General features: G+C 47.1%; 1 pseudogene; it reads right to left on the bottom strand.

Annotated features, from left to right (window-relative positions):
- Positions 1 to 24598, bottom strand: part of LOC149355804 (uncharacterized) — a 72334-nt pseudogene that overhangs the window by 29261 nt on the left and 18475 nt on the right.

The following is a 24598-nucleotide window of genomic DNA, read 5'->3' as shown; positions in this document are numbered from 1 at the left end:
GGATAGCGGGAGGTCGCGGCGAGGGAATAAGTTGACGATGATGATGACGACTACGACCTCGGGCGTCATCTTTGGACGGCTCTTGGAGCTCCTGTGCGCGTGCATGGCCTCCGAGATCGACCAAACACGCAAGTCATCTCTGAGGCTATGGCACGTGCGTGGCCTCTGCGATCAAGTGCACCGTTGCTCGTAGCCGGCATGGCGCGTGCAATTAGAAGGCTATTCCCGCTTAGGTCATAGAAAGTTCGGGTGCGGCCCTTACACGAGCTTGTGCGGTATGCGGTACACTAATCGGGAAGCAGTTGGGAGCAACACCTGCTCTAAAGCCCTCTTCTGAGCCTTCAAAACTGAAGACGTGGGCGCCGTTCAGAGCGCGCAAACTAATGCAGCAGAGGGCAGCACCAGAGTCGCGAAGGGTACGCAACCACCTGTGACCATGGTAGCGGGGCTGGAAAATCTAGCAGCAAGCTGCTGTCCCACGACTACTGCATGTCTGATGCGCGATTTTCCTGCCTTCCGCCGCCTACCCCATTCTGTTGACTGCGACAAGAAATCCTGTTGGGGGATGCGAAAGCAAAAAGAATGCACCGACCTCGACAGCCGAGTTGTGTGTGCGCGTTGCGGCCCGTGATGTCCAGGCGAAAGACTGAGTGGGACCGGGATGACCACTCGTTGCACTTGGTGGCAGCCACAGCCCGGTTCTTACGCCCACACCGCAGCAACTGGCTGATCTGGGAAAAGAAGCAGCGGGTAGGAGAGTACAGTGAAACTTCTTTAATTTGACACCCGTGATCTTGGGAATTCGGACTGCCTCTAGAGTACCTCCCGCGCCCTTATGAGCCTATGGCATCACAAGCTCATTTATTCGGACACCCTTGAGCTGGCATCGGTTAATTCAGACAGGAATCCAAAGTGGCGGTGCATCGTGGTATGACCTGCTACACATGCGACCGTCTAAATACTTGTCCAATAAGATCTGAACTGCACAAAACATTGTCTCCCGTGCCCCTCTTATGAGCATGCAATGGCAGGCGTGACAACGTTCAGGAAGCCTGTGTCGATACGGTGATACGGCCCTGATTTCCTACATGTGGTATTTCCATTCCTCCAGACCGCCGAAACTCCGAGCTCATCACATGCTGTTTGCCATTTGTGCAGTGAAGCCTCCTCATGCGAGGCACCACATGCAAAGATGCTCAAGTGCTACAACACTGCACACTAAAAGAAGCTGCAGAAACCCTTGCCAACTTATGAGGAAGCTCTGCTGTCAACACTCCCGACAATGTGCACGAATTAAAGCATTCGGCCCAACTGCGAAAAATAGCCATGTGCAAAGAATATAAACATTGCCCAGTATTAACAAAATAAATTTTACTTTCACACACAATTTTTGGCAGTTTTGAGGACACATTCAATGATTCGACAGTTGGATCATTCAGACACTTGAAGACGAAATGCATGAGATTTCATTGCACTAGCACTGCATGACATTAAGACCCACACTATGCACAGGCATCTCTGGTCAGCATCCTCACAAATAAAAGAAACCAATCAAAGCACCAGTCTGAAGAAGGCCGTGTTCTTGCTGCTTCCACGCATGACAAATTTCAATGCATGTCCCGTACAGGATTGTTTGGACATGCATTGAAGAGAAGCGGGTTAAGTGCAGTGCTGTAGTGTTACCAACTTTTGCGGATTAATTAAGTGACCAGAAAGGTTACGGAATGTGTGCGCAGAGAACTGAGCTGCTCAGAGACCCTGTGCACACTGACCCTCCCTTGGACGTCCTGCAGACATCCTGAACATACGAAGGACGTCCATGGTAGTTTAAATGCCCATTGAGAAATTTTGCGAGCAAAAGGTGGTACTATATAAAACAGGGAACACCGACAAAATGTGACGAGACATCTGGTGAAATGCGACAGCTTGGACAACAACAGGGGTGGGTCCATCCCTGCCATAGTTCCTTCTTCCCCGAGCGCTGTGTCCTCTAGGCGATGTAGACCCCTTGTGTACCTTCCACCGCACTGCAGCCATACTGGAGCTATTGTCAGCCGAAGGCGTGAAAACAATACAATGCCACGAGATGTACAGCACAACCCATCTGCTGCGTGATGCAATTGCACAAAGCGGGTTCCAAGGATTTCACTTCTGTCACCCTTTTCCCTCTCTCTTGTCCCCTGTGGCTTAAGATACGTGGTTCAAATTTCTTTCCCAGAGCATTCAGTCAACTCCATCATAGGATGAGCTGACCCTATGACCTGTCACGTTGCACCTTATTTTCGGGCTCGTGCATGCAGCAGTTTTTTTTAAGTCTCGTGGCAGACTGTTTTATGAGGTAAGAGCAAGTTAAACGATGTGATAAGCATGCAGTGAAGTCCTCGACCAATTCCTCTGACCTGGCAAGACCCGAGATACCGTGTTTTCTCGCAAACCGTCTGCACAAAATTTTGAAGAAATAAAAAAAGAGTTTAAAAAGGGTGCAGGGGTGCAGGTTATTAAAGAATTTCTTTTCTAGGGGCAAATGACTTTATCGCAAAGCGCGGCCTCCTGTACATAGTTTGCCCCCACTGACACATCGACACGTGTCAAGCCGATGAGGGGCCAATGAAAAGCATGGCCAAATTTACCAGCATGTCTTTATTTGAAAACTCCATCCATGCTGGCTATGCTTAGAGCAACGCTGCGCAAGAACGCTGTTGCACCTTCAAAGTCGGGTGCCATTTTGGGTACATGCCAATTTACAGTGTTGGCCAGCCTTGTTTAGGCATCATGAGTGTGTCATGGCGGCAGCCAGTCAAGCGAAACAGAAACTGAAGATCATCTTCCCTGCTCGAAAATCAGCATCAGAGCAACCGCAAGAAAATATGACGTGGATGAGCCCTTTATTCGCAACTGGTGGAAGAAGAAAGTCTCAGAACATCAAACATGTAAGAGGAGATTGTTTCACAGCCTGAAACCTGGTGTGCACCCCAAGCTCAACACAATGCTTGCCAAGTTTATCAAGAGAAAAGGAGTCGCGGCCACGCTGTTCCTACAGAGGCGGCATGAAGGGTAGAATGGGCAAGAAGAAAATAAAACTGCCCAGCCCGCACCACCTGAGCACAATGGGCTACAGAGATGGCACACATGGAAGCTATCCAGCTGGCCTGCGCACTAGACATGTCAAACAAAAAGTTGCATGCGAGCCTTGGATGGCTGCAGCGATTTATGGGAGACAAGGGCTTTCGATGCGTGCCAGAGTCGTGCTTCCGTTATATCTGCAGCTCATCCAACATTACCGATGACATCCTTACAAGGGACATGGCCATGGGTCATGCTACGAATTAATTCTGTTCTAGCATGCTGCGATGTATGCCCCTGACCATCTAACATGCACTGCACGAGGAGGGTACAGATTACATTTCCACGGGCGATGGCGGTCGGGGAAAATGAATTGTCCAGTAAAAGCGAGGAAAAGCCCCACAATAATTGTAGAGTACTACACTATACGATGAGTATGCACACACAAATGGTGAGATGCAGTGTGAAACATCACCGCCACTAGAGCAGTCAATGAAGTTTTCCCTACACGCTGTTAAGGTACTTATTAAGATACCTGTTGGGCTGACTGGACTGGCACCTCAGTCAGGCTGGCCACCGTGACGGGCCCGTCCATGCTGCTCATCCTGAACTGCAGCGGCCGGGTCTTGTCTGCTTGGGACGGAGGCACCAGGAGGTCGCGCAGGGTCTCGATGTACACCTCCACAAGGCTGGACGTCATGGTGTACTGCAAGGGAGGCAAGCCACATCAATCATCACTCTGGAGAATCAAGAAGGGGTGCAGTGAATGGCAGGTTTGAAGAACAGTAGCGCAAGAGCGTCCACGCTTGCTCCTCTCTCCTGCGCACACTGACCGTCCACTGGGGGTGCTTCTGGGATGTCTCGAAGACCTGGTGGAGAGCCCGGGGGATGATGCCCCTCAGCTCGTCATTCTCGTCCCCTTCCATGGTGTGGGTCTTGCCGGCGCCCGTCTGACCGTAGGCAAAGATGCACACGTGATAGAAGTCCAGTGCACTCTGCAGCAGCTGGGAGACTTCGACATACACCTCCGCCTGACTGGCCACGCCCGGGAACACTGGTTCAAAGCTGAAAGCCACGACGGTCTCCCGTTGCTTCTGCACATAGGAGGGAGAAACGCACACACTTGCCACAAGTGTGCAGGGCTGACCAGGCATGGACGACACATTACACCTCGATGCAAAAAACAAATCTGCAGTCACCAATGTGCAATGTACAGAATGCACAATGTCGAGCTCAGACAGAATTTTGCTTGGCAGTAGAGGTGTCGTTGCACTGGGCAGTCAAGGTTAGATTGTGCATGTAGAGCGAGGGTGGCCTGATGGAAATATTAGGAGGTAAAACCATTAGGAACGGGAAAACCTATTTAGGCATGCAACCAACATGTAAGGCAGCGACAGAATTGTGTGCCATGCGCCGCTAGGTACAAAAGTGCCCTCCAATCCCCACAGGGTAGCTTCCCCACAGCCTCGCACAAAAGACTTTGAAATCCCTTTTTCACGAGAGTGAGTTTTCCTGTAAGGTAGTGTTCCACAATTTTTTGTTCCCTTACCGCGCTGCACAGACCTTCTGAGAGTACCACTGTGAAAAGGCACCGTGGTTCGCAGTAACCGTAAAAGTTAGTCTTCATTGTTCTTTCACACAGTAGGAAATAAAATTTACTAACGTGGCACTTTGGGCTGGTTGGTGTGATGCAGAGAGCAACACAGCTAAGTAGCCTAGCATCGCATCTCTCCAGCGCTACGAAATATCCTCACATTGTTTGCCACACCTGAGCACTTGTTAGAAACGAGTGAAATGAATTTTAATGAGTATCTTCTGTGCTTTTTTGTTGAAGCCCATTTATTTTTTTTTGCATTTATGACAGCATGTCATGCAGAGTAGAAAAGCAGTTATTGGAGCCACATTCATTGGCTAATCACGGTTTCAAACGAAAAACTGAAATTCAAGCTGCAGCAGACCAGCAAACAGAAATTATACAGCAGAAAGAGCCCACGTCATGTCGAGCATGTCAACGAAATAAACGAACAAAAATATCACTGTAGCACATTCTCTTCTTGCAATTGGGTAATTACAAAATATACAAAATACTAAGCTCCGGGACCTATGTCAGCCAGCATAAACCGAACCGTAAGTTACATCTTCTTGAAGAACCACTTGGAAAAGACATTAGTTCATTGCTTGTTGCAATATGTTGTAAGATATACCCACCCATCAGCAAAGTATTGCAGATACTTCTCAAAAATACATCTTAGCTGCTGCCTTAAAATTAAGGGCTTGCTTTATGTGTAGTGGCAGTGAATTCCAGGCTAGTTCCCCATTAAATTCTGCAATCCTTTTACCATCTAGATCATGAGACGCAGGCAGAATAAAATCCTGGTTGGCTGCAGCGCTCGTATTTTGGGGTGGAATTGTAAACAAACTGATTGGGAACAGGTGATTAGGTTATGTGTGAACAATTTCAGCAGTTTTTAATTTATATAGTGGATATTGGTAGCACGCGAAATGAGCCGTTGAACGCTTACCTTTATGAAAGAGAGTTCAGCGAGCCTTGGAGACAAAACACTAATAATCCCCTTCAAATTACCAAGTACAATAAACTGCTTAAGCCTGTCGGGTGATGCAAACAGAATGCCAACATGGCTAACTCTCTGATGTTTCGGAGTTGTACAGCATGCCGACAGAACATGCAGTCCACCATGGGCAACAAGCAGCCCAGGGTATCTTGCCACCCACTCGCACTGCCATGCAGTTTTCAGTTGGCCTTCACGCTCACAGGTAGCACAACAATAGTTAAATTCTGTAACTTTGTAATCCAGGAAGTGTGCCACAACCACACGACTGGCACGGTTACGAAAGCCCTCTGGCCACAGGGCCCCGCTCACCTCCGGGTCTGTGCGGAGCACCTCGACGGTCCGCTCATCTGGCAGCATCAGGAAAGGTCGCTGCGGAGCTTTCTCTGAGGGCAGGAGGAGACGCAGGCGGCAGAACACGCGGATATTGCCCTGCGACATCGCGTGCAGAGGATACCAAATATACACCGGTCCGTGCTCACTTGCTGCAAGTAAAGCAACACCATAGCACCTTCACTGCAGACCATAAAGGCATTCAAAGTTCACCAGCCCTAGAAGCAACAAGCGATATACAGTGGTAAAGGCGTCATGCCGGGCCATGTTTCCATTTTCCTTGACCTCTTGAAATCACAGTCTTAATCTTGCCCTTGCGCGATATTTCAGACCTCACTGAGGAAACATGACACACCTTATAGAACTTGAGTTTGGCTCGAGTCCGAAATTTCGATCGCAAAAATGCTCATCATCATCACTAGCCTGACTACGCCCACTGCAGAGCAAAGGCCTCTCCCATGTCTCTTCAATTAACTCTGTCCTTTGCCAGTTGCGACCGCAAACTTCTTAATCTCATCCGCCCACCTAACTGTCTGCCGCCCCCTGCTACGTTCAATTTCACTTTAATCCACTCCTTCACCCTTAAGGCCTAACGGTTATCTTGCCTTCGCATTACATGCCCTGCCCAAGCCGATTTCTTCCTCTTGATTTCAACTAGGATGTCATTAAACCGCGATTGTTCTCTCACCCACTCCTGCCACTTGCGGTCTCTTTTCGTTACACCTATCATTTCCTCTCCATACTTCACTGCATTGTCCTTAAATTAAGCTGAACCCTCTTTGTTAGCCTCCACGTTTCTGCCCCATAGGCGAGTACCCATAAGATACAGCTGTTGTATGCTATTCTCTTGAGGAATATTTCTAAACTGCCATTCATGATCTGAGAGAACCTGCGATACACGCTCCACTCCGTTCTTAATCTTTTAGTTATTTTCCTCTCATGATCCGGATCAGCGCTCACTATCTGCCCTAAGTAGACATATTCTCTTACTACTTCCAGCACCTCGCTACCAACTGCGAACTGCTGTTCCGTTGCTAGACTAATTAACATAACTTTGGTTTCCTGGTTTCCTGCGCTACCCTCATCCGTAGGGGCAGACGTAGCATGTCGTATATTACCGCGAGCGTGACTCAGGAACGTGGTTGAACAGTGAGGGTGGAAGGTGAGCAAGAACCTTCTTATGCTGCCTGTAGCATCAAGACTGTCAGAATCAAGGTCCTCCTCAGTTATTGAGCGGTCAAGGGAAGGGGAAAGAGGGGCTCCCTACGACAAACGTGACTGAAGCGACGAGCCACTGCAACTAGTGGGCCATGTTGCAGGTTGTGCTAGCCTGAAAGATTTTTGCCCAGGTGGGTAGCAAGAGTGGACAAGGGTAGTTACAGCACAAAAAGCCTACCGTTTTCCCAGACTCATACTGTCCAACAATTAGCGCTTGAAGGTATGCCCTGCATTCCACAGTTGCGCAGTTCGGGAAATAACCCTTTTTTGGCGCAGAACGGATGCTGATAGTTACGTATCGTCTAAAAGTTGTCAGCTGCAGTTGAGGTGAAATGAACTTTGCCAGGTCACTGACCTGGCAAGCTGTTCCATCTTGGAGACGTTCTCCAATAATTTTCTCTTTAGAGCATACACAGAACACAGTTTACGAGGCTTATTTTTTGCAATGAAGAACAAGAATGCGTACAACAGCCCTCGGTCAGAACTGGGGGTGCTATTGGGCCCTTGTAAGCGGAGAGATGTGCACACAGCCTCAGCTCTTAACAGCACGGGAGCAAACTGCAACGGGCAACCACCAAAGGGCTGGGCATGGTGTGCAAAAGAAATTTAACCATGAAGATGACATGAGCAGTGTGTGGTAAAACTGCAGAAACTGCAGAAACACACCTCACTAGAACGCGGCAGTATGCACCCAGATGTTGACAGTATAGCCATAGTCATTCTTCCCGAGGTAGTAGCTTAGAGATAAGGGTAATGAGAATAAATTTGACAGACGCTAGCAGGAGCGAAAGGAAAATTGGTGGCTCAAAAGCAAGGCGGTGACGCAAGCACACAAGTTCTGGACTAAATAATTTGCTAAATATAACATCAATAGGGCTAATATATAAAGAAACATGGCGAAGTTACAGAAATACCACTCACCTTAAGTTCCTGCATGCTTTTGTGCAGGGCGCGGCGGTCCTGCTCAGAGGCATTCAGCTCCTCCTGCTGTTCTGCCACCTTTGCACGCAGGCTTGCAAGGAACAACTCGAGCCGCCCCTTCTCGGCGGCCAGTGTCGCCCGTTGGTTCTCCTGGGACTCCTGTGCTGCCTGTGCCCGAAAGGCAAGGAAAAGGTTGGGAGCCCAAGGACACAGTACAATAATTGAAGTAGTTATTTTCGAAATTAGCCAAGTGCAGAAGCCAAAACTAAGTGAAGTTAAGCTGTAATGATGACTGAACACTATGATCAACCATGAACGATTAATGAAATGAGAGACTGAATATAATACAGGCCAAATAACTAAAGTCTAATACAAGTCAACTAAAATATTGGCAGTGGCTTAGCTCTGCTATGCCCATATATACGGAGCGTAAAGCGACGGTTATGCTTGGACAACCTCGGGATCGGAAGAATTTAAATTTTCCAGTCTTCTGCGCCGTCTGGCAGCGGCTCGACTCTCCTTAGCTTCCATGTCGAGCGCGACAGTCTTTTCTCCGCCGAGCGCATTATATATACGCGGCGCACCCTCCTCGCGCATGCGCAGTAGCGCAACTGTCGTAAACACGGCTCCAGCTAAAGGTCAGGCGTCGGAGAGGAGCGCGAACCGGCTGTGACGAGGAGGCGACGCACCTGCGCCTCTCGTGAAGTCACGCGGCTCTCGCGCATGCGCATAACGTGCTGCGCACACTGACGCGAATCTCGGGTCTGGCCCGGTTAGTGTAGCTTTACGCTAGAAAAGCAGTGGACCATGTAAGTGAACCTAGCTACACTTGCAGCTACCTCTGCCCCGTGCCATCGCAGCCATACAGCGACGGCAAAACCAAAACGCAAGCTCGTGCGTAGCACCTAGTCCATCAATACTGATCTAACAATTGAATGCAGACAAAAACTAGGCCAGAAGGCACAGTAAAAAAATGTCGGAGGTGAGGCGTGTGCTCGCAATCTCCCTTGCTTCCCGCCCGCTCATTTGTTAAAGCGAACTTCCCGATATCTTTTCAATGGGCTATCACATTGCTGTCTCTTGACGAAAGAAAAAGTTTTAATGGACACTGACAAAAAGCTAGCTCTCAGGGCAGTTCATTTTAACCTGTATCATTTTGCAAGCCATTTCTGCGTTAAAAGGGGAAGAGGGTCTTGTAAAAAATCTTAATAAAGTCACAATTATAAACCTTAAGGGAGAATATTTTTACACACACATTAAAAATATGTCATTTAATTTCGAACAAACCAGTGTCTGTGCACTTCTGTTATGTGTCATGTTAGCATTTGTCGTGACCTTTACAAAAATTCCTCCGCAGGGAACTTGCTATAATGCATGCCATAGCATTTTCCCCAAGCGCAAAAAATGGTTTGGTTTGGTTTATGGGGTTTAACGTCCCAAAGCGACTAAGGCTATGAGAGACGCCGTAGTGGAGGGCTCCGGAAATTTCGACCACCTGGGGTAAAATTATCACCCTGCCTATTCCAGAAACCAAGGTCTAGGGTTTTTCAAGCAGCCAGCTCAGAAATTGCAAAGAAAATTTCATCCAGATCGTCCCAACTAATTCATTGTAACCACTAGTACACTAGCAGCTGAGCCAATCAAGCAGCAGCACAATACTTCTGATAATTTTCCAGCACACCCCAAAGTATCTTCTCTGCAAAAAGTCTTCTCAGATTCCCCAGCGGAGACTGGTGCTAATGGTTGCCACAGTTCTATCACATCTCCCCCCCCTCAGGAGAGCCCACCATTGACGATTCCATCCTGCAACATCCAAGAGCAGCTGCAGTGAAGAAAGGAACAGGAGAACGCACCATGAGGACCGCACGCTCGCAGTGAAGCCCTGCCAACGCCGCAGTGGCTTCGGCCAGCGACCACTGCAGTGTTGCCACCTGCCCTGTGGCGGATGTCAGCTGAAGGGTGAGCGAGACCCGCTCCGACTCTGCTGAAGACCGCTTGGCCTCCGTTGTGCTGAGTGCAGAGAGAAAGGTGGAAGAGCCACAGAGTCACTCCAGCACCATTGCCAGCCTAGTACAGCAAAACCTTGTTTATTCGGACTTCAGTCGAAAGCGAGTGGAGAAAATGTACGAATTATCCGAAACTGAAATTATAGAATAAGAGAAAAGCAACTCACACGAAAGAAAAAGATCAGTGCCTAGCTTTGAGAAAAGAAATATTAAGGAGGAAAACAATGCGACAACGGCGATTTTTTGCAGTTCCATCGAATCCTTTAATTCGCACACACATGATGGTTTAAAGGTCCCTGCGAAGTCACTGTGTAACGTGGTAGCGCTGTAGCTTCTTTGCATGTGGGTTTGCAATACAGGAGGCTTCTCCACACAAACGGCAAACAGCGCGACAAGTGTAGAGTTTCTGCGCGCTGGAAATGGAGATACCACGCAGAGAGAAACGACAGAGGCACGCACCAATGCCGCATCAACAAGCTGCCTTCATGAGGCAAGAAAAGAAAAGATCAGTAACAAGGCAACTTCCGTTCTAAGTGGAAGCTCCGAAAATGGAACTAGGCTCATGGGTTCTGTAAGCCTGTCGATGGGGGCGTGCAGATTGCAAACACGCCTGCCGTTGCGCATGTCAGAGGGATACGAAAAACAATGCAATATTAGAGCTCAGGTCTCTAAAGACTAATATTTGTACGACTGCTTCTCGAGCAGGTCGTGCTTTGCCACGGCGTCACATCGGGAGGCTGTCTGAATTAGCCGACGCCAACCTGGGGCATTCGAATAAACAGGCTTCTAATGACATAGACTTGGTTGAGAGCTTGGAGGGACTCTAGAAACAGTAAATTATCCGAACTAATGGGGACCGAATTAACGAGGTTCTAGTGTAGCAGCAAAATCAACAAAAAGGGGCTACAGCACCTGTAGCTACTACCAGTGTATAACCAGCAGCTGACTTGCAAAAGAACCCTGCTCTTAAGTTCCCTTAGGCTGTGTTTTCCTATTTGCTACATTTTTGTGAGCCAATCCCATCGAAGCTCCCATAAAACCTATGCAATACAGCTTCTGTTGTTAATCACAACTATGGCAGTGTTCTTGCATGCTACATGGTGAACGCAACTAGGCGACAGTGCTTGACCTTAGGCTGGTATATACAGGGAAACCTGCATTAGCGAAGTTGAAAAAACTCGGGGATTTTTCATTACATCGAGGTTTTCGTTGCACGAAGTTTTCGCGAGAAAATCCAAAAGGGCAATGCAGAACGGAAACTAAAACAAGAAATGTAGGTGAAATCATCTGGAGAATGTTTACAGAAAACCCCATTATTCAAAGTCTGATAGTGCAACAGCCGCCACCACTCTGCCGCAGCTCGCGCAACGCCACTGTAAGGTGAGGAGACGGGGAAGGCGGGAGCACAGCGGCCAAGCTAGAGGAGAGCGCCTACAGTCGTGTCGCTGCCGTAGACCGGCCGCGACCGCGGAGGCGCATTCTTCCTGCATGTTCCCTCTTTTGTATTAGCAGCCGCTGTTGCCCCAGGAAACGGACTCTTTGCCTTGCGTCGCTGGAGTTCCAACGCGCGAGAGCTATCGGCGGAGACGGAATTACGCAAAGCACCAGCGTGACGGCGATGGACGCGCCTTGCTTGTGCCGTTTTGTTTTTGCTAGGTCGTATCATTTTTCGCTGCTTTTGGGCATGAACTGCTCTAGTGCCATGTGGTATGGCGTTCCAAAAGTGAAAGCAGAGGAGATGCGCCGACGGCGCTGGAGGATGACACATTATCTCAACTGCTGTCTATCACTGCGATTGTTGACTCTCCTCTCATGTCAGTTCATGCTTTATAGTCTTGAAACTTTTGTACCAGATTTTGTTGCCCAGTGGAAGATAACAGATAGTCGGCCTAGGGAGTTCGTTTTACCAAGTACAACTGCCGCTACACGTTCATTACATAAAGGCCTCAAATACACGGACTTCACTGGGGGTGACTTATCCCCCAATATCGCGGGCTCAGCTATCCTACACAGCTGGCTTTAGTGATCTTGACCTTGGCCGAGGACAATTTGGGACTCTTAATACAGTAGCCGACCGATATTTCAGACTCCAATAATTTGGACTAGCGTGATATTTCGGACTTCGCTAAGGAACCGTCGCGCACCTCATAGGAACCTGATAGGAACCTCATAGGAATTTTCATGACTGATATTTCGGAATTTGCGGAGTCTTCAGAGGCGCTCGCTTCCGCTCGCGTCTTCCCGTGGTTTGCCCATGGGTTACTTCCCCGTCTTCGCGAACGTCATTGCGCCATGCAAACTGACTGTTCTTGCTTCGCGCAGCGAGTGCACTCATTCGCGGCATACTCGCGGCTGCGTTGCACTACCTGGTATCATGTGATAGGGTGCGGACATGAAGAAAGCAGGGCTATGACTCACTCTATTATCACTTGTAGGCTGAATATAGGGAGCGCCAATTTTCGCAAAAAAGTTTTTTTTTTTTAATTTCATGAATTATTCGGACTGTTCGATTATTCGGTCCATGTTTCGAGTCCCGCCAAGTTCGAAAAATCTGTCGGTGACTGTATTTCATTGAAATAAAGTTCTCTCTCCAAACTGCTACTAAACTCAAGCAGCCTCAAGCAAACTCAACTCAAGCAAACTCAAGCAGAAGTGAAATGAGTGCATAAATATCTGGTCAAAGGCAACCAACAACGACTTAAATCAAACTGAAGCGCTGCAAATGTTCAATAAAAACTGCGTGGTCAGCAGAAGCAGTAAATTTGTTTCGATCAGCAGTATTCTTGTTCTGATTGCGGTTCGCACACCCGTGCCACTTACCTCAGTGCCGGCTGTAGCTCAAAGACCATCGTAGAGAGCTTGGCATTTTTGGTGCGCGCCTTATTCAGCTCAGCGACCACCTTCTGGAGCGCCTGCAGCTGGAAAACAGGCGGAGGGAAGTACGACACAGCCATTTCATTCGAACACTCATCATCCGACTACACCACTGCATGAGAAAAGCCTCCCCCATATCGCTCTAATTTGCCCTATCCTGTGCCAGCTGCGACCACGTAACCCCTGCAAACTTCTTAATCTCGTCTGCACACTGAGTTTTCTGCCACCCCCTGCTACGCCTGGCTTCTCTTGGAATCCACTCAGTTACCAGTCACGCAATACGGCTCTCAAAAGACGCCAAGGAACTCGCGAGTTAACACATCAGTCCCTTCCGGCTTGCATCGAAATTTCTAAGGTGAGTTATTAATCACCTGCTAATTAGAGAAACAGTCTGCTGCGAATAGACCCAAAACAAAGGGGGAAAGTAAAGGTTGGAGGGTCAGAGACATGCATAGGTGCAACTGGTCTGGGAACCCAAAAAGCACTCCAAAGGGAGTAGTGGTTCCTGCAGAGCCAGTATGAGATCCCCTGATCTAGAGCATGAATAGAGCTGAGCAGAATTGAGCGAGAGGGCACCGACAGAACTTCCTTATGCCAAACAGATGAATGAGTGCAGGAACAAAGAAAAAAATGCCTTGGATTGAACCCAGCTGAGCCTAGTTAAGAGAGTGGAAGGCGATCCTCTCGTCGCTTTCTACTTCATTCTTAGCATGTTTCCTCTCTCTATCCTTCGCCAACGTGCCCTGTCGACATTCTTGATTCTAAGAGTCATCAGATTCAATCAGCCGCCTACGATGCACAGCCGAAGCACTGCTTGCAGCATGCGACTCCTCCATGGCTATCTGTGAACGTCAAGTAACACTTCACGCTTTTTATTGTCTTATCATATGAATGGAGAGTCACGTGATTCAGCGCATCTGCGAGGTAAGCGTTGGATCACGTTGTTCAATGCAGTTGCGAACGCAAGCGAACGCCGCTTGGTTCATGGGCCACAGCTGCGCTGAGTCTTATGGCATGACTGCACAGCCACGCCCCTGCTCCACCGCTTGAAAGTCATTCTCCGGAGCAACATGACTTTGAGGTTTTGCATGGGAGTAAAGCTTCCGCTGCAAAAGCCCTCATCAGAGCCGTGAAGCAAACAGTGGGACCACAGTAGTGACTAGAAGGACAAGTCTCTAGAAATTTATGCGAACAGAACGAGCGCTCCTGTGAAGGTAGACACTTAAGCCACTCAAGAGCGTGCTGGCTGGCAGGAGACTCGAGCAGACATCCACATTAAACAGGGTTCCCCACTGTGCTGCAAAGTGACGACTCTGCTCCATATCATGGTCAATCTTACTCTGTGTGTTGTGAACGTTATGTTGGTAACGAGTAGAATTGCCGGCACCTGCAGTGAACACATATTGGCTTTGATTCCAGAAAGAATGCGGCCCGATTTAACATCACAATGCACCTAGTAACTGCACAACCACAGATCTCAAGCACCCTGCAGGGTTTTCAGGTGGCCTTCCACATGTCATCCATCATTACTCCAGAGTGAAGACCACTGATTACACGACCTGTCTACTAGCGTAGTCCACAGCACTGATCGGACCACTCAAAGAAGAGCCACGTCTACCAAGAACTGGGCATGCAGCTTGACTAAACGTACAATTAAAAGCAATTCGGCCACAATTCACACTCATGATTACAATGCTTATAATGCAGATCCCCAACATAGTGTAAGTTAGGCTCACTGGTCCGTTTTTTGAAAACCTTGCAACGCATTACAAGGCAAGGGTGAAGACAAAGGTTGAGACACACACCGGTTTGAAGTTGGTGCTGTATGTGTCCAAGGCAAATGCATTACACGCTTTTAAAGCCAGGCCTTAGGCACTTACCCGAGGCAGCCGTCAAATGGTCACAGAGTCACTCGTTGCGGCATTGCACAGAATCCATGAGAGCGCTGCATTGGATATGTGCCAAGAACTTTCCACACGTTTAGTGCGGGTGCCACTGGTGGGTTATCGAATGCCTCTCCCGCGGGCTCATTGCCTCGCTATGTTGGATGCCGATACGAGGGTGCAAATGTGCACAGTACGCATATATATATATATATATATATATATATATAGCGAAGTATACGCTTCGTTAAAGGAAACATATTTATTAAACTCGACGTTTCGATCGGAAGACCGATCTTCTGATCTCCTGAAGAAGATCGGTCTTCCGATCGAAACGTCGAGTTTAATAAATATGTTTCCTTTAACGAAGCTTATACTTCGCTATATATATATATATATATATATATATATATATATATATATATGTGGGTGTGTGTGTGTGTTACAGAAGCCAACAGCCACAGAAACCAAGGGGCACAGGGGATTTTTTTTAATTCATTTATTTATTTTGTGCCGTTGATCTGTTTAGAATATTACTGAATATGTTAGCGCTTAAAGCTAATTGATTAGAAAAGCAGAAGAAAAAACAACCACATGCCGCCGGTGGGATCCGAACCCACGACCTCCGAATTACGCGTCCGGTGCTCTACCTCTGAGCTACGGCGACGGCTGTCAAACCTTCTGCTTTCGGGGGTATTTATGTTTACAAGTAACCTAACCTTGAGAGTGTTCATCAGCGCCACCCACGTTCATAAGCGGCGGACGTAGAACGTCCTGAGTTACCGCAGGTGTGACGTAGAACGTCATCGAACGGAGAGGGTGGAAGCTTTCGTGGGTTCTGATCCCACGGGCGGCATGTGGTTGTTTTTTCTTCTGCTTTTCTAATCAATTAGCTTTAAGCGATAACACATTCAGTAATATTCTAAATTGATCAACAGCACAAAATAAATAAATTAATTTAAAAAAAATCCCCTGTGCCCCTTGGTTTCTGTGGCTGTTGGCTTCTGTCATATTTATAACGAGCCCCTCATTCCCTTCGCTTGTTTCCTTAATTGTTTAGCGAGGGCCTCGGTTCTGGCAGCCTTGACGCCATAGGAAGCATAAGAGGGTTCTCACGCAGCTTCCACCATCTCCGTTCGATGACGTTCTACGTCACACCTTCGGTAACTCAGGACGTTGTACGTCCGCCGCTTATGAACGTGGGTGGCACTGATGAACACTCTCAAGGTTAGGTTACTTGTAAACATAAATACCCCCGAAAGCAGAAGGTTTGGCAGCCGTCGCCGTAGCTGAGAGGTAGAGCACCGGACGCGTAATTCGGAGGTCGTGGGTTCAGATCCCACCGGCGGCATGTGGTTGTTTTTTCTTCTGCTTTTCTAATCAATTAGCTTTAAGCGATAACATATTCAGTAATATTCGAAATTGATCAACAGCACAAAATAAATTAATTAAAAAATATCCCCTGTGCCCCTTGGTTTCGGTGGCTGTTGGCTTCTGTCATATTTATAACGAGCCCCTTATACCCCTTCCTATATATATATACCAGGTGTCCCAGATAAAAGTAACCAGGCTTTTAAAAAACACGAAGCGTGCTAGCTGTCCGAAACCAAATGAGGGTTGTTTAGAGTCGCGTGACCTAGTCTGCAGTATTTTTTTCGTTCTTCAAGGTTGACTAATTAGTTAAGATTAATGAACTAACTTTTTAATTATTGACTTGAATAACAAAGTGTCAATCGAGAAGTTGTAGATCGCTTTGAGAAACAGCTTACTGAGGCATTTAGAGCAAAGTAATAATCACGTAAAGTAGTTTTTTTACCGGCCTTTAACCATAACACGCACAATAAAAAAAGGCTTCCACATGACAACTGTGCGACTTCAACGTCCCAATACGTGCCTTAAATAATAAAATTCATTTTTTCTGAAGTCCTCTCCTCGATAAGACTTTGCGTGCACATTGGGGCAGAGAAATGAGCGAGCAGCTGGTCACGTGACAACTTTCTTTTAAGGCCAATAAATGAAGCAACGTAAATCGTAACTTGACGGAAACAGCACTACTAGCGGTTTTTCGGGGTAATCTAAAACTTTTGCATTGCCACTTTCTTCCTGAAGTTAATAATTAAAAAGTTAGCTAATTAAACTTAACTACTAATAATTAACTTTGAAGAGCGATAAAAATACTCAAGACTAGGCCACGCGACTATGAGCAACACTGAGTTGGTTTCACTGGACTAGGACACTTCGCCTTTTTTAAAAGTTTGGTTACATTTAGCTGGGACACCCGGTGTATATATATATATATATATATATACAGGGTGTCCCAGCTAAATGTAACCAAGCTTTAAAAAAGGACGAAGTGCCCTATCACAGTGAGACCAACTGAGGGTTGTTGCCAGTCGCGTGTCCTAGTCTGTAGTATTTTTTTATTATGCAAACATGATTAATTAGCAGAGACTAATTAGCTAACTTTTTAATTATTGCCTACAGGAAGAAAGTGTCAACGCAGGAGTTGTAGATCCCATAAAAAATAACCGTTTGCCGTGTTTGCAGCCAAGTACCACTGATACAGCTTTTTTATTTGACTTAAAAGAAAGCCCGCGAAATACAAAGAGAAGCACGTGATAGGGAAGCAGTTTCAGCGCTCCTAGACGACCGGCCAAGCAACGACATTCGCTTAGCTTTGAAACGCTGTCCCGCACGGGGTTCGGCGTTTTGCGATGGTTGCGAGATATACCAAGGTGGATGTAGAATGGTGGCGAAGGCTGGGCCCAAAAACGGTTTAGCGCGACTGCAGCACAGCCACTTTGGGCGGCCCAAACATGAAATTCAAAAGCACAGATAAAATGCTACAAAACAACAAAAAGAATTGAATATTTTATTGCCACGTTTATAAAATAGGTAAACTATTTCTGCAAAACATTACGCTGAATTTTGTAATTTTTTGCAACGCTCTTGTTGCGCCCTCCGTTGATGAGTATGCGGTGCATTTGCAGCGCGACTTTGCAGGCCTTGTTACGGTACCCGGCCGCAGCTTACGAAGCGATTTCTTATCTCCAGCTGCCTGCTACGGCGCGCCTTGGAAAGCGTGCAAATTAAGCTCGCCGGTCTCAAAATGGCCCCTTTCAGAAGTTTTTGTGGTCCTTTCTCGTCGCTTCTCTGTCGCCGTTAGGCAGGATCTGCACCCCGCTGCACCGCTGCAGCGTTTCCTTCGGTGTACGGCCAGTGCGAAACCTTTTCCCGAGGCTTCGCGCTCATCGTTTCAAGCGCTTAGCTCTGCATTTCAAGATGAGGTTGCGGCATGTGAAGAAGCCTTGCTCCGTGGCACATTCTGACAGCGTGGGTTGTACCGTGGGTGTCTTACCAAGTCTACACCGCTTCCCTCTGGACTTTCGCAGGTGAGCTTTTCCCTTTGTCGTCTGCTCTAGATATGATTTTGTCGGGCTTTCCGCGCCTATTGTAGCTGTAACTGTTTCATACGCACTTGGCTTCATGTTATCGGGATATTTTAGTAAATTGCAGGGCACGCACTTGCAGTCATCAGATGTGCAAAAGATACAAATCATTTGTCTTATTTATAGCTAGTTTCGTGCAGCCAACTCTCACCAACGTGAAATTGATACCGGGCTCTCATGAGCAACCACGTGCCCTCTACTTGCCGCATGGTCAATTTAAAACCAACTGCGCTGCCTAACAGCTCTGAGCATGACATTAATGGGTTTTGCAGCACCCTGAAGCCAATTTGAGGATCCCCTCGCAACTGACAGTATCGAAACTCAACCATGTGTATGTGCGCCGCATTGACTGTGCCTTAACTGAATTCGGCCAGCAATAGTTATTGCCGTTCTACGTATACATGACCGTCAATGTAGTTTTAAACTCATTTCGCTGCATCGCTCTCGTCACTCTTTGAGCATAGAAAAGCAGCTAGCCGCGTAGTATCAGGCGAGCGTAACCGCACTCTGAGGCGCGGAGGCTTGGCGCGAGCATTTTCTGGCATAGTTATAACGTACTGCATTTAAGTTAAAGGAATCTTGGCGTATTGACGTTTGGAGTATATGGTATTCATTTGGGTGCAGTTGTATAACGTGGACGCTGCTTCATGTCCAGGTGCAAAACGTGGGTGCAGTTCCGCCGCAACCTCAGCCTGCAGAAGACGCCGTGCCAGCTGCGAGACCTGAGGGTTTCTTCCAAGCACTTCGACCTGTTTCTGTATATGCGGCCAGGATGGCTGCGTCTCGATGCTGTGCCTACTCGAGGAAGGAGTGGCTGTATTGAATGTCCTTGCACTTCTCTTTAAACTGCACTTCATGTATATTTTAGTTTGATTAGAATTGCTTCAAATTTCTTCGGTTAGCGACAAGGAGGTCTCGAGGTTGTGCGCAGGCCCTATGTATGGTGTAATGCTCTAGCGTTGTGCAGATTTGTTGATGCTAAATCTTGTTTTTAATATTGTCATGCAGGTGTATACATAGCTGCTATATTCTTTCAGTTGAAGAAATGAAATGTGAAGAGTAATCCCTGTGTGCTGCATGGTCAATGTGTTGATGCGCCTACTTATGTCATGTCATGTTTGCCGCAGTGGAAGCTGTCGTAGCATTGTTTTCTATACTTTTCAATTTCCTACCTGGCAACGTTCGTGGAACTTCAGGGCTTTTTCCTATCCGCACTGTGACCATTGAGATAAATAGCCAGCTTAAAAATCTACTGCTCCAGCTGCCTGTGACGCGCCTTTTTCGTTCGTGTGCTTTATCACTGTATTTCTTTGGTTGCTGTAATAAACCATGAATATGAAAACCATTGCTGTACACTGTATTGCAAACTGTGCACTTGAGCCTGTGCTTTGTGCATCGTACCTTGATATACTCAACGGTACTAGCACCAGTATTTTCACCAAGGTTTCCACTACGAATCATGCATGCTTAGCCACCGTCTGAAAGTGTTGCAGCCTTTCTATGCTAGCTTCTTTGCCAGTCACTTTCATTGGGTTCCCAATTGCACATTAACAAGGCCATAACTAGCAGGAAATCGAGCACATTTGACTGGCAAAGGTTGGTGCGCACTGAAAGGCAACCTTGAAGTGATACCGGCTCGAAAATGCGGGTTCTATAGAAAGGCCACTTTATAATTCGCGCCAAAAGATACGTATGCGTGACGTCATTCAACGTCATTCATACGTAGGTTGCCCCCCAAAATAGTGGCGCTGGGGTGCTCCCATGAGCCGCCATTGTTTGGACCAATGGGCGTCTATGGAGCCTTCGCTACCATGCTATATCTACCTTGGATATACGCCAGAAACTCTCGCATCAGCGCTATGGCGACCGTTTCTTCAGCGCGTGACGATGCAAGTTAGCGGCACGACCACATTCCTATCACTCGAGGCGAGGTTTCGCGTGAAAAAGTGCTCCGTGCGAGCCGCGCTTCACTTTCTTGAAAAGCAGTGCCCGCTCACTTTCCATCCCGCATAAGCAGTTCCTGGCGCATTTCTCGCCACCACCTCAAAACGCCGAACCCTGTTCGGGACAGCGTTGCAAACATAAGCGGATGTCGTTGCTTGATCGGTCGTTTGGAAGCACTGAAACTGCTTCCCTATCACGTGGTTCTTTTTGAATTTCGCGGGCTTCCTTTTAAGTGAAATAAAAGAAGCTGTATCAGTGGTACTTGGCTGCAAACACGGCAAACGGTTATTTTTTTCATGGGATCTACAACTCCTGCCTTGACACTTTCTTCCTGACGGCAATAATTAAAAAGATAGCTAATTAGTCTCTGCTAATTAATCACGTGTGCATAATAAAAATATACCGCATACTAGGACACGCGATTGCCAACAACCCTTAGTTGGTCTCACTGGACTAGGGAACATCCTCTTTTTTACAAGCGTGGTTACTTTTAGCGGGGACACCCTGTGTGTGTGGGTGTGTGTATATATATATATATAGGTTCCAAAGTGGAAAGACCAGTGGATGGCACGACCCTTGAAACACTTCTGCATCTGGTGCTGGAAATGAATAACTTTGAATTTGATGGCGACCACTATGTGCAAATAAGTGGCACATCAATGGGCACAAGAGTAGGTCCTAATTATGCCAATATATTTATGGGCATTCTGGAAACTGAATACCTGGAGAGCTGTCTCTTCAGACCCCTTTTTTATAGGAGGTTTATAGATGACATATTTCTTATATGGTGCCATGGTGAACAAGAGCTACTGAAATTCATTGCTAACTTTAATAATGCTCACAGAAGCATCTCTTTTTCCCACACCTACTCGACATCTACGATCAGCTTTCTGGACGTCAAACTTCAGATCTCGCAAAACAAGCTTGTCACCTCCGTGTTCAGGAAGCCAACGGACAGGCACCAGTACTTGCACTTTGAAAGTAGCCACGTTAAACATTGCAAGAAAGGAATACCATATAGCCAGGCTCTGAGATTTAAGCGTATCTGCTCGCGTGAAGAGGACTTCGCTTCTAACTGTGAGATACTCCGCAAGGATTTAGTCCGACAGCGCTACCCGAGGTCTATCATTGACGATGCCTTGGAAAAAGCTGCAGCACATGATCGCCGTACAATGCTAAATAGCACCAAGACTGCGCAGACGAACTACCCAACTAATCTGATATTAACGTACTCTCCATCAGCACCGAATGTTAATCCTATTCTCAGAAAGCATCACAACATTCTCCTTCAGAGCGACAAAATGAAGCGCTTGCTTCCCGAAGCCCCCCGTGTCGTATATCGGAGGGCAAAAAATATCAAAGATGCCGTAACCTCCTCGAAACTAGACAACGGTGTAGTCTCAGGGTGCACACCTTGCAATAAACCGCGCTGCAAACTCTGTCCAATGATAAATAAGGTCACAGAAGCTCACAGCACAGCATCGTCTTTCTCATTCAAAATTCGAGGAGATTTCAACTGTGACACCAGCAACGTGGTCTACCTTCTCGAGTGCGGTATGTGCCGTGCTCAGTATATTGGGCAAACTGAAACTCCTTTCCGATTGAGAATAAATAACCACAGAGCACATATACGATCTCTGCCAGATCTGCCGCTTTCAAAACACGTAACGACAAAAGGCCATCCATTTGGAAGGTTCAAGGCCACCATATTGCAATCTGGCTTCCAGACACATCACGACAGGGAAGCGTGTGAATCATATCTAATATTTAAATTTAACACCTTGTCTGCTGGTATTAATGAGAGCCCTGGCAAACTTTCCTGCCTTTCCGGCTAGATCTTCCTGCAATGTTTTGTTTCTTTTTTCTTTTCCTTGTGAACTATTTTGCATCCAAAATATTGTGTGTGAAATCCATTACGATGACAGTTGCGTAACGATTTGTTCTGTATCGAACACTTTCCATTCTGGTCGAGGTACTGACATTATTCTTGTTGTGGTTAAGCACGAATTTTGTGACGCTCGTCTCTCATGTGTATTCATCGCATTATTATCGTTTGGTTGTTGCTGATCACTGCGTTTGGGTAAACTTTGTTTCTTAGGACATTTTTCTACTCTTGAACTGTATTTTTGTGCGCCTCTATTATTTCGCTTGGTATTTGTATTTATTCTAATATTGTTGTGTTAAGTCTAAGCAGTGTTCCCTGGGATGAAATTTGTCTTTTTGGCACACTTTCTAACACTCTGCCGCTGTCTTTAACTTCATTTTTGGGCTTATATACATTTCCCCACATATCTCCTCCTGAAAAATGCTACAACAGTGACACAATTTTGTGTGTATTCTGTGTATTCTGTGCATTCATGTCACCTCTGCGTGTGTGTGTGTGTGTTTTTTTTTTGTTTCTTTTGGCCATCGCAGTGCCATTTTCTGTATTTATTTATTCTTTTATTCGTTTTTTTTCCACTCCTGCAAGCGAGGAACCTTTCCATGTGGTCACCATATGCGAACCACACGGACACTTAAGCGCAGACACTTAAGCGCAGCCGCAACCTGTGCGTGCTCGTGCTATCTCCTAAAGTCGCGCGGGGCCACACAGACGCGGCTAGAAGCCATACTGACGCACACAATTGGCAGGCACTTACCTTCTTTTGTTAACCACCCCCACGTTTTTTCCCTCTTCCGAACTAGTCGCGTGCCCGCCCAGGCCGCCTCCCTCTTTCACCTGTTTCAAGCGGCGCCTTTGCTGGACCATCTTGGCGTTTGGGTTTCCTTCCTCTTTTCCCTGTGTTTTTTTCTCATCTTTAATTTTTTATCTTTCTTTATTTGCTGATATTTTTTCTTTTCAAGCCCTCTGTGTGCCATGTTCACTGCTATAAGAAGATGCATCCGTGCACTGTATGATCACTCTTGAAAAAGACCAGTCCCTGGTCGAAACGTTGAATAAATCTGTTAAGTTTTTCAATGTGACTTCCCCAACTTATTATATATTTAGTCAGTTGCCTTGAAGATTTTCTTATTCCTTATATATATATATATATATATATACACGCACACACTTTATACACGTATATATACATATATATTGTAGGAACGCCTAGGAGTGCTTCATTGATTGCAGAGCACGGGCCCTGGCATCAAAGCCTCGCAATCACATGGCTGCCAGCCTCTGATTTTCGCACCTATCTGGTGCAAAAACTGCGATGTAGAGGAAGGTCAAAGATGAGCTCACTCTTGTGGTGCTCTGGAGGCTGAGCTGCTCCTTCTCGCCCGAGAGAACCTTCATCCTCTCCTCGAGGTCGTGGATCGGGCCTTGGAGGCCCCAGTGCTTCCGTTTGCCAGCTGCCGACGGCGCCAGTGCAGCGGTCACAGCCGGCGCTGGTCACACAACGAAGCCACTGTGGTTAGAGGCCTACTCTGCATTTCACAATCGGCATGCAATGTTGTGGAATCTGCGCTAGTATAGTTACCCACAAGAGCATTTTGCTCCGTTTAATATATCACTTTTCGAACCCTCCGTGAGGGTTTGGGTGAAAGCATGGAGTGGTATAAGATATGACAGGCAATCCAAACTGAGCTCTGTTACTGAACTCTCCGAATATAATTCTCACTGGCGGCAAACAGGCATGCCAGCCACATACCACTCCGGCGCATTTCACTCGTCCAGGTCTAAGTGAGGGGCAGGAAGAAAACGCTAAGAAAAATGAACATACACCAACCATTTTTGAGCCACTGATATTTTTTAGCCACTGACAGTCCTATCTTTGGCACACAAAGGAATGGCACATTTGTCTGAAGTGTTCAGGTGCTGCGCCTTGCCGCACTGTGCTGACATCGACTGCTGGGTCTGGGTTTTGACACAGCTTGTCTCGAGTGTGCATGGATCGCACCACATTGTTTCGCACCCCTGTGTTCACCGTTACCTGTGCGCTACCACTGAGAGCTGCAGTTTTCAATGCCGGGCGAAGCCATGGATTCATGGTGCTCCGTCACTTAAGCATGTGCCGTAAAATACCGACCATCTGCTCATGTTCGAATTAGCGCCCACTCCCTTTTCTTAAGATTTTGAACTTTCCTAAAACACTCAACAAAATACCATGCAATTACGCCCCCATGCATGGAAGAAGTTGAAAAACACTGCAGACGCATCAGGAGCCTTGTTTCGCATCTACTCGATGCTCATCGCGGAGGGAGAGTGGGGGGGAGGGAGGTGAACATGGCACTTAGGTCATTCAGATGATACGCCTAAGCTCAACGTCAAGGACTTTATAAAGAAAAGCTTGGGAGGATCGAAAGAAGGAACCAGAAAGGTGATATAGGAACTCCGTGAACGTGATGAAAGC

The sequence above is a fragment of the Amblyomma mixtum genome, chromosome 3 (assembly GCF_055824585.1).
Source record: "Amblyomma mixtum isolate Tamu chromosome 3, ASM5582458v1, whole genome shotgun sequence".
NCBI lineage: Eukaryota > Metazoa > Arthropoda > Arachnida > Ixodida > Ixodidae > Amblyomma > Amblyomma mixtum.
This window is presented reverse-complemented; position numbering and strand designations above follow the sequence as displayed.